Source organism: Microcaecilia unicolor, chromosome 9 (assembly GCF_901765095.1).
Source record: "Microcaecilia unicolor chromosome 9, aMicUni1.1, whole genome shotgun sequence".
Classification (NCBI taxonomy): domain Eukaryota; kingdom Metazoa; phylum Chordata; class Amphibia; order Gymnophiona; family Siphonopidae; genus Microcaecilia; species Microcaecilia unicolor.
Genome location: NC_044039.1, coordinates 952,737 through 967,700, shown reverse-complemented (window position 1 = coordinate 967,700; position 14,964 = coordinate 952,737).

The window sequence follows — 14,964 nt, the reverse complement described above, 5'->3', positions numbered from 1 at the left end:
TTCTGATGTACCTGAAAAATGTGTTACTATTAGTTTTTGTCTCCATGGCAAGTTTTTCTTCATAGTCTCTTTTAACCTTCTTTATCAATGTGTTGTATCTAGCTTGAGGCTTCTTATGTTGCTTCTTATTTTCTTCATTCGGATCCTTTTTCCATTCTTTGAAGGATGCTCTTTTGGCTCTAATAGCCTCTTTCACTTCACCTTTTAACCACACTGGCTGTCGTTTGCTCTTCTTTCCACCTTTCTTAATACATCTGGTTTGGGCTTCCACAATGGTATATTTAAACAATGTCCACACCTGTTTTTAAAGTCCTAACCTTTGTGGTCGACCCTTTCAGCTTCTTTTTAACCATTTTCCTCATTTTGTCATAGTCACTCTTTGAAAAATTGAATGCTGCTACGGTAGATTTCTTTAGTAACTTCACTCCAGATACCAGCTCAGATTTGATCATGTTATGATCACTGTTTCCCAGCAGATTCAACATCTCTCGTACCGTGTTGTGCATTCTACTAGGACCAGATCTAAAATGCTCCCCTTATTGTTGGTTCCTGGGCCAGTTGCTCCAAGAAGCAGCTGTTTATAACATTTAAGAATTTTACCTCCCTAGCTCTCCCTGATGTAGCATTTATCCAGTCAATATTGGGGTAATTGAGATAATCTATTATTGTAATATTGCCCAATTTGCCAGCTTTCCTAATTTCTGTAAGTATTTGTTCATCTGTCCTGGCACCCCCTACTAGAATACTCTTTCCCTTCACACATGGAATTTCTATCCACAAGGATTCCACACTACTATCTGTTTCATGTAGAATATTTATTTTGTTTGACTCAATTCCTTCTTTAACATACAGTGCAACCTTCCTCCAATTTGATCCACTTTATCATTGCAATATAATTTGTACCCTGATAACACAGTGTCCCATTGATTGCCCTCCTTACACCAGGTCTCTGAGATGCCTATTATGTCTACCTCTCCATTTAGTGCTATATATTCCTACTCTCCCATCTTATTTTTTAGGCTTCTAGCATTTGTATATAGACACTTCAAATTGTGCTTTTTCCTAACATCTACAAGCTGCTTTGAAGTTGACGGGGATAATTTGCATCCTTTACTCTATTCTCCCATTACACACTCCTGGCTTTCTTTCACCATTATTGAAACCTCTCTGTTGGGATTCTCTAAATGTCCTGTTTCAATAGTATCCTTCAAGGATACTCCACACCGAACCAAGTGCTCCCAGATGACTGTCAACTTTCACCCCCCATTTTAGTTTAAAAGCTGCTCTATCTCCTTTTTAAAAGTTAGTGCCGACAGCCTGGTTCCATCCCGGTTAAGGTGGAGTCCATTCTTTTGGAACAGGGTCCTTCTTCCCCAGAATGTTGTCTAGTTCCTAACAAATCTAAATCCCTCATCTTTGCACCATCGTCTCAACCATGCATTGAGACTGCGGAGCTCTGCCTGCCTCTTGGGTCCTGCATGTGGGAGTATTTCTGAAAATGTTACCCTGAAGGATCTGGATTTCAGCTTTCTACCTAGGAGACTAAATTTAGCTTCCAGAACCTCCCTCCCACATTTTCCTATGTCATTGGTAAAGACAGCTGGCTCCTCCGCAGCACTATCTAAAATCTTACCTAGGTGATGCATGAGATCTGCCACCTTCGTACCAGACAGGCAAATGACTATAGGTGATCCGCACATCCACCAGCCACCCAGATATCTACATGCGTAATGATCAAATCACCAACTACTACAGCTGTCCTAACCCTTCCCTCCTGGTCAGAAGCTCCTGGAGACACAATGGGACACTGTGTTATCAGAAAGAAGGGCAAAGATTTGATTCTTGTTTCTATATGTATGGAAGTTCAGCAAAGAAAGAAAATTGTTTATTTGCAATTAATCAATGCCAGGTCTGTTAAAAATAAACTACCAGTGATTATTGATTTAATTTCTGATAATAAGATTGATGTTCTCTGTATTACAGAGTCATGGCTGACAGAAAGACCTGGTGTATTGGTTAATCAAATTTGTCCTATGGGATATAAAGCCCACTATCAATGTAGGGAAGAGAGGAGGAAGGGTTTTGATGGAAAACACGGATGTTTTGAATTTGTATAAGGAAAAAAGGTATTGCTATGGAAGGGATAGAAATTGTAGTAATGACCAAAGGTTTTAAACGCAGCCCCAGGAATTTTACGTAAGGAATTTTCTTAGTTAATGAAGTTGTTAATAGCTTTGAATTTGGATTGGAAAAGATCTATATTGATAGGAGATTTTAATATGCAAGTTGATCGTTGTAATTATGAATTTTATAACTTCTATAGAAGGTCTTAAATGGTTTCAATTAGTAACGCAGCCGACACATGTTGCAGGACATACATTGGATTTCATTTTTTTTTGCTCCAAGGGATTTGTTAAGTGGAAATTCTTGCAATATTGAATCAGTATATTTTTTTCCATGGTCACATCAAGCAGTAATATCTTTAAAGATTGAGTTTGATGAAAAGCTAAGACAAGGTAAATCAGTAAAATGGGTTAACAAAAGAACACCCTATGAGCTTAAGGATTTGCAACCTGCATTAGATAGGAATTTGCAGTTATTGGAAATTAAAGAAGGTGATTCTGCAGACTTTTGTGTGAAGAAACAGAATACCTTGTTATGTCATGTTGTTAATGAGGTTGCACCTAACAACGAAGGGTAGTGAGAAATCATAACGTGTCCTGATTTAATGATGAATTAAGGCTGTTAAAGAGAGAATTAAGGAAGAATGAAATGGAGAGGCGAATGTATCCTTTAGGAGGCTTGCAAGAAATTTGCTTAAGAAAGTTAGTAGAATATAGGGAAAATACAAATATGGTTAAATGTGGTTTATTTTTAATGAATCTATTGAATCCTATATAATAAAAAGCACCTCCAACATTCTGAAGCCAGCTGCCTTGCAGTGAAGCCTGAAGCCTGAGGTGTTCGTAGGCATCATAATAGCTCCGCCCACATTCTCAGCTGATTCCGAGGTAAGGGGAGGAGTAGGGAAACACGCGGAGCATGTTTCCCTACTCCTCCCCCTGCCTGGGAAACAGCTGTCACTGCGCCACTCCCTGCCACTTCAGAGCAAGTGGCAGGGAGTGGCACAACAACCTCCCCCCCCCTGCTCAGCGCATCAACAAAGCCGTCGCGTACCTCTGCTGAGCTGACGGATCCAAAGTTCTGTTCTCGGCTGCGGGGCGTGGCTTCATGATTGAGCATCAATGGAAGTTTCTGTGCGTGCGTCTGATGTCAGACGCACGCACATAGACTTCAACAGATGCTCAATCATGAAGCCACGCCCCGCAGCCGAGAAAGAACAGAACTTGATCCTTCAGCTCAGCAGAGGTACGCGACGGCTTCAGGGGAGGTATTTCGGAGGAAAGGGTGGTGTACAAAGGGTCGCGGTAGGGGGGTGCAGGGGACATTAAAGCGGAGGGCAGGTTTTGAATGTGAGGGAGGGGGTAGTCTGGAATGCGGTGGGAGGGGCTTGACGGCCCTTGAACTGGGAGGGAGGGACATATGTGTGGGTGGGTGTGTGGATGTGCTTCGGGTGGGGCCCTTGAACTGGGAGGGAGGGGGTTCTGCAACTCAGCAAGGAAGGAAGGGAGGGAGGGAGAGGGGTATGGAACTCTGGAGGGAAGGGAGGATGGGTGGGAATTTACCTTGCTAGCGCCCGTTTCATAGCGTTTCGAAACGGGCCTTTTTTACTAGTTATTTATAATTCTTTCAAGGCTAACAAGTAATATATATAATAAAAATGTTTCATCTATTCCTATTCCTTGTAATAATTTTCAAAATAATGCGACCGTGGATCAGACTTCTGACGCAGGCATTATTGCCGAAACACGGCCTATGTTGAATCACACTTCCCATTGCACCAGCATCAACATTTGGGAAAAAAAAACATGACTGTTTTTAAGAACTCGTCCGCTTGGGTGTCTCTTTTTGTACCTCCCTTGCCACCTCACACCCATGAGGATCTTTCTCTTCTCTTCTGCGTTTGTTATGAAGTAGCGACATAGACGTTTACGTTCTGTAACATACACATTTGCCAGCTATTTTAGAAACATAAACATTTATTTTTACCAAAGCTGATAGAGAGCCCAGCATCCCTTACCAGTTTTGCTTTAGGAGGGAGGGAAGGGGGGGGGACAAAAACCACTGAGGCACTTCTCAAAAGGAGCACTTTTCTGAATCATACGTGTCCCAAGAAGCAGGTGTAAGCCCAACATTGATCTTTCATGTGTTTGGTTAGTCAACATCCCTTCCCTACTTCTTCAGCGGTTCTTGCAGGGCAATAACGTAGTGTTTCTGGTTTTATTGACATTTTGTCTTCTTTAGGATAGCATCAAACTTTTTATAATGCAACCCATGAAGCAGGTCATACTTTAGATATGATATTTGTTGGAGCGTTCAGGTATATTAGGATTACAGATTGATCCGATACCTTGGTCTGGTCATAAGATTGTGCTACATTTTACTGTAAAGGAAAAATATGTGGATAAGGTGAATTTGAAATATTTATCTCATGGAGAATTTCAAATAACTTATATTGGCTGGCTGGCCACCTTCTTTTCAAAATCTTTTGTCCTTATCTTTAGACAAAGCAGTTATTAAATGTGATTCTTCTCTGGCTATGGCTTTTGACCAGGTGTCTCCACTGAATGAGAAATGTAAGCACAGATTGGTCATTGCTCCTTGGTTTACACTATAGTAAATGAAATGACGGCAGAAAAAGACCTGCACGGTCCATCCAGTCTGCCCAACAAGACAAACTCATATGTGCTACTTTTTGTCTATACCCTACTTTGATTTGTACCAAGTTGAAAGTTCAAAACCAAAAACTTAGGCGTTTTAAGCGTTCCTGGATGAAGATATTGCCATCTGAGGATAAAGAATTGTTTACAGCTGAATTAACTAATTATCAGAATTTAATTTTAGTGGCCAAGAAAGAATATTTTAATAACAAAATTTCCACTTCTATTTCTGAATCTAGAGATCTCTTTTCAGTAGTGAAGAATTTAAGTCACCTGGATTATTGCAATGCACTCTACGCTGGTTGTAAAGAACAGACCATCAAGAAACTTCAAACAGCCCAGAATACCGCAGCCAGACTCATATTTGGAAAAACAAAATATGAAAGTGCAAAACCCCTAAGAAAGAAATTACACTGGCTCCCACTGAAAGAACGTATCGTGTTCAAGATCTGCACGATTATTCATAAAATCATCTATGGAGATGCCCCAACCTACATGCTAGACCTCGTGGACCTGCCACCCAGAAATGCTAAACGATCTTCCCGCACCTTTCTCAACCTACACTTCCCCAGCTATAAAGGTTTAAAATACAAACTAACACACACGACCAGCTTCTCCTACATGAGTACGCAGATGTGGAATGCACTACCAACCCACCTGAAAACGATCAACGAACTAAATAGCTTCCGCAAAGCGCTGAAAACCTATCTCTTTAACAAGGCCTACCATGAGAACCCATAACTAATTAGAACACAACACTTAAACTCCTTTATCTAGAATATATCACTCTACAACTGCCTGATCAGATCCTCTTGTTTTCTTTTATCTCTTTGTAACACCAACTGTATTCTTTTCCCTGTTATGGCGACGCCATAACAGAGTTTTGTAAGACACATTGAGCCTGCAAATAGGTGGGAAAATGTGGGATACAAGTGCAATAAATAAATAATAAACTATGCAGGATGTAAAGCCCAAATCATTAAGAGACTCCAGACAGCCCAAAACACTGCAGCCAGACTCATATTTGGAAAAGCGAAATATGGAAGCGCCAGACCCCTCAGAGAAAAACTGTACTGGCTCCCATTACCTGACCGAATTACATTCAAGATTTGCACCCTGGCTCATAAAATCATCCATGTAGAGGCCCCGATATACATGTCTGATCTTATAGACTTACCAGAAAGAAACACAATAAACTCATCACGCACTTTCTTAAACCTCCATTACCCCAACCGTAAAGGTGTAAGATACAAATCACTATATGCATCCAGCTTTTCATACATCTGCACGCAACGTTGGAATGCACTACCGACTGTCTTAAAATCAACATATGATTTGACAGCCTTCCGGAAATCGCTGAAAACTTAACTTATTCAACAAGACTTATATAAAAAAATCCTTCATAAAGATTCATCATCAGAACTGTATTAGTTCTAATCAACATTGAACTCCTTAGTCTGACTACTTTAATGTCACTATTATCATCTAATGTTACTCTTGATCCTTTATTTTACATACCTAATATGTATTAATTAGTTCTTTACTTCTAATTTTTTGATATCTTATGTACCTTAATTGTAAATCAGTCTGTTCTCTCATTCCGTAATTGGTGACTGCCATTACGGCATAATGTAAGCCACACTGAGCCTGCAAAGAGGTGGGAAAATGTGGGATACAAATACAGCAAATAATAATAATAATAACATCTGATGATTAGAAAGTGAGGTCTGGAATGTCTGCATTCCATTCTAACTTTTAGGTATTATTCAAAAGTTTACAGGTTTGCCATTACCCATTGCCAGAATCAGATTATAATTTTGGAATAAAGTGGGATGAATTCACACCAGTTTCTTCAAAACAAATACATAGTAACATAGTAACATAGTAGATGACGGCAGGAAAAGACCTGCATGGTCCATCTAGTCTGCCCAAGATAAACTCATATCTTGAATTTGTACCTGTCTTTTTCAGGGCACAGACCGTATAAGTCTGCCCAGCAGTATTTCCCGCCTCCCAACCACCAGTCCCGTCTCCCATCACCGGCTCTGGTACAGACCGTATAAGTCTGCCCTCCCCTATCCTCGCCTCCCAACCACCAACCCCTCTTCCCCCCCACCTGCTCCGCCACCCAATTTCAGCTAAAATAATTTCAAATTGAAATAATACTTTTGAGAATTTGCAGGTTATTTTGCAGGTTATTTTTCTCCACTCTGATTATTGCAATATTTTACGAGCACTCCAGGTTGCCCAAAATTCAGTGGCGCTATTGTTAACATGAAACTCGAGTAAGGAACATATTATATCTGCTTCGAACGTCATTGCACTGGCTGCCAGTGGTTTATAGGTTTGAATTCAAGGTTCTTGCATTGATTTTCCAAAGCACTGAATAATACAGGTCCATCTCTGCTTGCTTCTACGCTTAAAATTTATAAACCTCCAAGTTCTTTAAGGCCTGAGAGCAAGAATTTCTTGGATGTTCCAAGTTTTCAATCGGTGAGTTTGTTAGGTCTCTGTGCTATTACTTTTCAAATTGCGGGGCCTAAATTATGGAATAGTTTACCATTTGAAATGTATAAAATTGAAACATTGCTTTCTTTTAGAACATTTTTCTTTTAAAAGCATTTGGAGAAGCGGAGACTAAGGGAAGATGGAGCCGAAGGGCTGATACAGAGCTACCGTGGATCAATCACTGTTATCAATGAATCCGTGTTTAGAGATGTTGTTTTATTGTCTTGGAGATGTGTTTTAATGACTGTGCATGAGATTTTTGTAATCCGACAAGAACATAGGATTGTGTGGAATAAAAATGTGGATAAATGGATAATGCAGCCTGCTGAGGTCACAGACCACTGGTAAAAAGAGAGGCACAACTGGGAAGACATGACCTGCAGAAACAGGGGATGTGGAGGGGGATGAAGAGAGACTTTTTCACCAGAGCTACACTCGCTGTCTGTTCCCAATCCTGCTTTGGGTTTGGCCTCGCTTTTCACCGGTGTCATTGCAGTAGAACCAGGGGCTACAGGGGTGAGTCACTGGATAGGCAAAACCAAAGGGGGGGGGTCACCCCTCTAGGAGTTCCTTCAGGACTAATTTTAGGGAACTGGTGGAGTAAGGGCTGTACTGGAAATGAAAGAGGATGGGGGCAGGGAGAATTCATTATTGTCTTTTGCATCTTGATGTTTAAATATTTTATGTTTGGTTACGTTACATGAAGACAGTGGCAAATAAATGGAAAATGTAATAATATAGAGGGCCAGAATATGGAGCTTTTTCCATGGGCAAAGCCTGTTTTACACACACAAAAGGGGTTTTATCACATTGCGTGACAGCATATGAAATATGCATAGTGCGTACGCGGTACCGTCAAGAAATCTACGCACAAGCATTCCGGGGGGGGGGGGTGGGGGGGGTGGGGACAGAGATGTGCAGAGTACATGCTTAAATTTTCACTTTCTTCACAGCAGGCGTAAATTGCCACATCGGCATTTCTGTGCAATTGGAACTGGATCTGAGATTCTATTTTGAGACGGTAAATAAGCTTAAAAGAGGCCCATTTCTGGACTTTTCACAGTATCAAATTACTCCCTCGATGTACCAGCAGTGTCATTACTCACCACACTATCCCCCCTTCCCAGTGCCAGCAGCATCATCCCAGCATGTTCTGCCCTCCCGCTACCAGCATCAACACCCCAGCAGAACCTCACAGTGACACCTTGATTTCTCCTCTCAGAGCCACCCATGTCCTCCCATTAACACTTCGTCCCCTCCCCGCATCACCCCATCACCACCACCACCCTGAGCTCCCAATGCCAGCACATCACCCCAGTATGTCCTTCTGTCTCAGGGCTAACCACAACATCCTGTCAGACTTTACCAGTCACAGCCATGTCACTCTGACATCACGAACTCCTTCTGCTACCTGTGCCGACATGACACTATGACCTTCTCCCTTCCAGCGCCAGCCACTTAACCCCAATATTACAATACCAACACTGGTGCCAAGCCATCGCTCACTATACCCTACTAGTGCCAGCATGTTCCCCTGGCACTGAACCTTCATCGCCTGTGCCAGCGATCTCAGGGTATATCCTTGATTCCGGCTGTGCATTCCTGGCATTATAACTCTGGTTCTAGCTGTCCTACCCACGATATCCTTTGATTTCTGCTAGTGCTGCTACTATAAGTAGATTCGGACACTTTTTAAATGCAACAGGATTAAAGAGACATGAGCCACATTCCCCACTGTCAGCAAAGGCCGGAAGGAAAACAGAGAGAGGGGAAAATCCAGGGCAAGATTTATCCCCAGCCTGGCATCTGGTAAACTGGTCCCCTTCTCTCCTAGCCTGCCTCCTCCCAGCCTGGCATTGTTTACAGCACCCCCTTCCCCCCCCCCCCCCCCCCCAAATACTCGACTAACCCCATAGCCTGTTTCCCTACTAACACCCCTACAACTCCTCCCCCTCCCTTTCCAGTTTTACACACAGTCAGGAAGAGGGGGGGGGGGGTTACAAATCATCCCTCAGTCTCTGAAACTCTACTCTCACCATCTTTCAGTTTAAAAGAAATCCCTAAACTTCTGTGACTCTAAAACCAGAAGCAAATAAAAGTGCAAGTAAAGGAAATGGTGCAAAGTCGGCTGCCCTTACCGTGCAAAACCAGGCCCAGAAAGATGAGGGAGAGCGGAGGAAACCAGTGCAGACGGAGGCCCAGCAGAGGAGAGAGGGGGGGACTGTGCTCCCCAAGCCAGGGAGGAGAGAGGGCTGGGCCCAGCCAGAGAGGGAGGGAGAGGGCCGGCCTCAGCCTGAGTGCCAGAGAGGGAGGAGAGCTGCCAACACTGACAGACAAAACCTGAAAGGCAGAGTCTGAGAAAGAGAAAAATGCACATTTGCCAAACACTGGGTCCAACCGAGATCCGTCCAGCCCAGTGTCCTGTCTGGGGTTTCAGCACTGGAATCAGTCTTTTCCTTGTCACTGTGCTTCCACCCAGGTCTTCAGACTGCTTTCTTCTCAACTTCAAAGTGTAACTGTTTGTTTTCTGAAAAAATATTTGTATTGATCTGCAACCTGTTACTTTCAGAGGATCTGTAACAATTCTGAAACTCTTATGCCATGATACTCTTATGCACCTTATCTGTATCTATATTCTGTAATTCTTATTCCATTAATGTGATTGTCGTTGTAATATATTGTAAGTCACATTGAGGCTGCAAATAGGTGGGAAAATGTGGGATACAAATGCAGCAAAATAAATAACTAAATTTGAAAGGTTAAACTGAGCTTAACTGTTCCACCCCGTTTAGGATTCTATAGACCTCTTCTGAAGTGCCCCAACCTCTTTGGATCCCCTTAATAATTTTGGTCATTTTTATCCACATCTTTTCCAGTTCCCCCTCCCTGCCCATCTTTAAATCCTTGCTCAAAGCCCACCTCGTCAATGTGGCCTTCGGCACCTAACCACTATACTTCTATTCAGGAAATCTAGACTGCCCCAACTTGACATTTCATTCTTTAGATTGTAAGCTCCTTTGAGCAGGGACTGTCCTTCTTTGTTAAACTGTACAGCGCTGCGTAACCCTAGTAGCGCTATAGAAATGTTAAGTAGTAGTAGTTCCAATGTATATATATATATTTTTAGATACAACTAAAACCGCACTTAATACTGACGGTGATGTCGCACCAATGGAGTGACAGAGACATTACGATATTCTCTGTTCCTTTCCTAATAATTCCTAATGTTCCATTAACTTGTTTGGCCGCCGTACACTGAGTAGAATATTGCAACGTAAAAACACTGAGATCCTTTTCCTGGGAGGTGACTCCTAATGTGAAATCTAGCATCATAGAGCTGTAATTTGGATTATTCTTGCCAGTGTACATCACTTTGCACTTGCTCACATTTAACCTCATCTGCCATTTGGATGCCCAGTTCCCAGAAGGACCTCCTGCAATTTCTCACAATCCACATGCGATCTGACAACTTTGAATAATTTTGTGAAACCTGCAAATTTAATTGCATTACTTGCTACTCCCTTTTCTAGCCCATTTATAAATATATTAAAAAGCACTGGTCCCAGTACAGACTCCACTATTCACCTGCCACTATGGGAAAAACTGATCATACAGTCCTGGTGCCATCCAGTCAGATTTCAGAATGTCCACACTGTATGCAAATCTATCTCATGAATATTCATTATGGCTGTATCCTGGACTGGGATGAGAAACCCTGACTTAATCTAGTAAAAAATAAAAAAAGTTTAATTTTATATCATTTTCTGGTTTATTGAGCATTATTTCAGCTATTTCACTGGACTAATAAGGCAACCACAACATTTATCCTGTAAGGTCAGTACAATGGTATTACACTTCCACCTCCCCCACCCCAAAATTGTGACAAGTAACAGAACAACCAGATAAACCCAAGACCACTCCTCACAGAGAATCCTGTAGAATCACAATTGCACATCATGCTTCTAATATAAAATGCTGTCTTATATCTAGATGGAAAATTGTCCACTCTCGTGCAATATATATGGTCCTTTTAATTTCTCTGTCAGACGATAAGCTGCATCGTAGGGGTGTGCATAGTCTGCCTGACGGTTAAGCTAGCCCTGGGACTTTTAAATTGTTCCCTTTTACCATGTTATATCTTTTGGAATGAACCAGTTGCCTAGTGGTTAGTGCAGTGGACTTTGATCCTGGGGAACTGGGTTCAATTCTCAATGCAGCACCTTGGAGCTTAACCGAGATTGGATAGCAGAGCCGGTAGTGGGAGGTGGGGCTGGAGGTTGGGAGGTGGGGATAGTGCTGGGCAGACTTATACGGTCTGTGCCAGAGCCGGTGGTGGGAGGCGGGGATAGTGCTGGGCAGACTTATACGGTCTGTTCCAGAGCCGGTGGTTGGGAGGCGGGGCTGGTGGTTGGGAGGCGGGGATAGTGCTGGGCAGACTTATACAGTCTGTGCCAGAGTCGGTGGTGGGAGACGGGGATAGTGCTGGGCAGACTTATACGGTCTGTTCCAGAGCCAGTGGTTGGGAGGCGGGGATAGTGCTGGGCAGACTTATACTGTCTGTGCCCTGAAGAGCATAGGTACAAATCAAAGTAGGGTATACACAAAAAGTAGCACACATGAGTTGTCTTGTTGGACAGACTGGATGGACCGTGCAGATCTTTTTCTGCTGTCATCTACTATGTACTATGTGACTGGGCAAGTCACTTAACCCTCCATTAAGTACCTATATGTACTATGTAAACTACTTTGAATGCAGTTACAAAAACCACAGAAAGGCAGTATATCAAGTCCCATTTCTCTTTCCCCTTCTTTACAACACAAAGGATAACAGAGCTGCAAGCAGCACCCTCTTAGGAGGGAAATTTTAGGTCACTGCTGGATATATGACAATCCCTTCCTGTTGCATTCTGGTACCAATAGTGATTTTGAGAGAGACCACAATGCATTGGTTAGTAAGGACTGGCCAAGGGTCTCACTCATCAAGCTGGGTGCCTTGAAAGCTTTGAAGCAAGGATTGAAATATCCAGGAAGAGAAAACAGTCAGAGGGGACGGAACAGAGAGTGAGGGAGGCAGGCAGGAGAAGGGGCCGGCTCTTCCAGGAAGGGATGGCAAACTCCTGTAAACCTGGCTGGGCCTTTCTTTTCTCCGCCTTTATCCAGGAAAGGAAAAGGAGGGAGGGAGGGAGGGAGGGAGGTCACAGCATTGTGTAAGTGAAGGGAAGGGCTTAGCCAGGAACAGAGGCATCTCAGGATTGGACAGGACAGAAGAGGGAGGAAGGGATGCAGATTTTGGGATTATACAGGAGAAGGAAGGGCAAAAGAGGAGGGAAAGCGGAAGGCTAGAAGAAGGGAGAGGTGGCGAACAGGGAGTGGGGTGGGGTGCAGGAGAGGTGAAGAACAGAAGGAATGGGAGCAGATTTAGGAATTAGGCAGGAGACGGAAGGGGAAAGAGGGGGCAGTAGATCTTGGAAGGGTAGAGGAGGGAGGGATGCAGATTTTGGAGCTTGTGCAGGAACAGAACTGGGTGAGAGGAGAGAGGTGCAGGTTTCTGGATTCTGCAAACAATTTTTTACATGCACATTCCTATCCTAATTTCACAACAGAGCACTGGAGGAGAGAAGAGGGAACATCCACCTCCTGATACTGGAGGAATTATTCATCATTCTTCATCTAACATTTTAGTCATAGATTTTCTGAAAACTGTTTCAGTTTTCTAGAGTTAAGCTTTAGTTTTGGGAAAATCATTGAACATATAATCCCATCAGAAAATCCATGCCATGTTTTACCATGTAGAAGTAACTAACTTCTTAGTCTCACTCACACACACAAGGAACAACACAAGGGCTGCACATACTGCAGGGGGACATGTTTATCCACTCCTACCCTAGCTGAGATAATATTTAACCGTTTCTCTGACCTCACGTGCAACTTCCTTCAAATCAATCACCTTACTTTCTAATTCTTCCTACTTTCTTACTGATCTATGTGTTACAACTTTGCCTTACCCTTCACTACCAATTATAAAGTTCTATTACCTATTGTGTAGTCATTGCAAGTAGTATACCATGCCATACTTTGTATTGTTATTCGAAAATTTTTACTGCTCTAATTGCCTCCTGCTCATGTTTGATCTATTCTTACTGTACATCGCCTTCAGTGAATTCCTTCAAAAAGGCGGTAAATAAATCCTAATAAATAAATGTAAAAGGCTTTGAATGTAGTTGCAAAAACCACAGAAAGGCAGTATATCAAGTCCCATTTCCCTATCTGAGATTCTGCATGCAATGTTGCTAATGGAGGAGTAGCCTAGTGGTTAGTGCAGCAGACTTTGATCCTGGGGAACTGGGCTCAATTCTTACTGTAGCTCCTTGTGACTCTGGGCAAGTCACTTAACCCTCCATTGCCCAGGTACAAATAAGTACCTGCATATACTAACAGGCTTATTTTCGAAAGAGAAAGTTGCCCATCTTTCGACACAAATCGGGAGATGGGCATCCTTCTCCCAGGGTTGCCCAAATCGGCATAATCGAAAGCCGATTTTGGGTGTCCTCAACTGCTTTCCATCGCGGGGACGACCAAAGTTCATGGGGTCGTGTTGGAAGAATAGTGAAGGCGGGACTAGGGTGTGCCTAACACATGGGCTTCCTCGACCGATAATGGAAAAAAGAAGGGCATCCCTGACGAGCACTTGGGTGACTTTACTTGGTCCATTTTTTGTTATGACCAAGCTTCAAAAAGGTGCCCGAACTGACCAGATGACCACTGGAGGGAATCGGGGATGACCTCCTCTTACTCCCTCAGTGGTCACCAACCCCCTCCCACCCTAAAAAAACTTTTTAAATATTTTTTTGCCAGCCTCAAATGTCATACCCAGCTCCATGACAGCAGTATGGAGGTCCCTGGAACAGTTTTAGTGGATGCAGTGCACTTCAGGCAGGTGGACCCAGGCCCCCCCCCCCCCCCTACCTGTTAAACTTGTGCTGGTAAATGTGAGCCCTTCAAACCCCACCCAAAACCCACTGTACCACATCTAGGTGCCCCCCTTAGGGCTATGGTAGTGGTGTACAGTTGTAGGGAGTGGGTTTGGGGGGGGGTTGGGGGGCTCAGCACACAAAGTGAGGGAGCTATGCACCTGGGAGCAATTTCTGAAGTGCACTGCAGTGCCCCCTAGGGTGCCCGGTTGGTGTCCTGGCTTGTTGGAGTGAGATGGGCAGAGAATCTTCTTGGTTGTGTAAGCAGTGCTGGTTTGTCGGGACCGAGGGTCACCCTTGAGGCAGGTACATAATCAATTTGTAGGCTCTATGGCCCGAGCACTGCTATCCTTATTTCCCAAGGCACACAGGCTAGTGCAGTGTTCCCTCCAATTAGCAAGCTCATTAAAGCAAATAGAAAAAGAGACAAACACAGGAAAGCAACAGAAAGGCAAACGATTACTAGAGATTACTAGAGACCAGGACAACTTTAAATAAAAAGCCCTTTATACACAGATGCTGCACCAGAACAAGGACCAGATTTAAATGCTGGGCACCCAGTGGTGTGCTGGAGCAGGCTCTCACAGGCTCGCAAGAGCCGGTTGTTAAGTTTTTAAGAATTTTGGGAGCCGGTTGTTAAAGTAGGGCCCTCCATGGCTACTTTAACAACTGGCTCCCAAAATGTGGGCTTGGGCCCCCCTGCT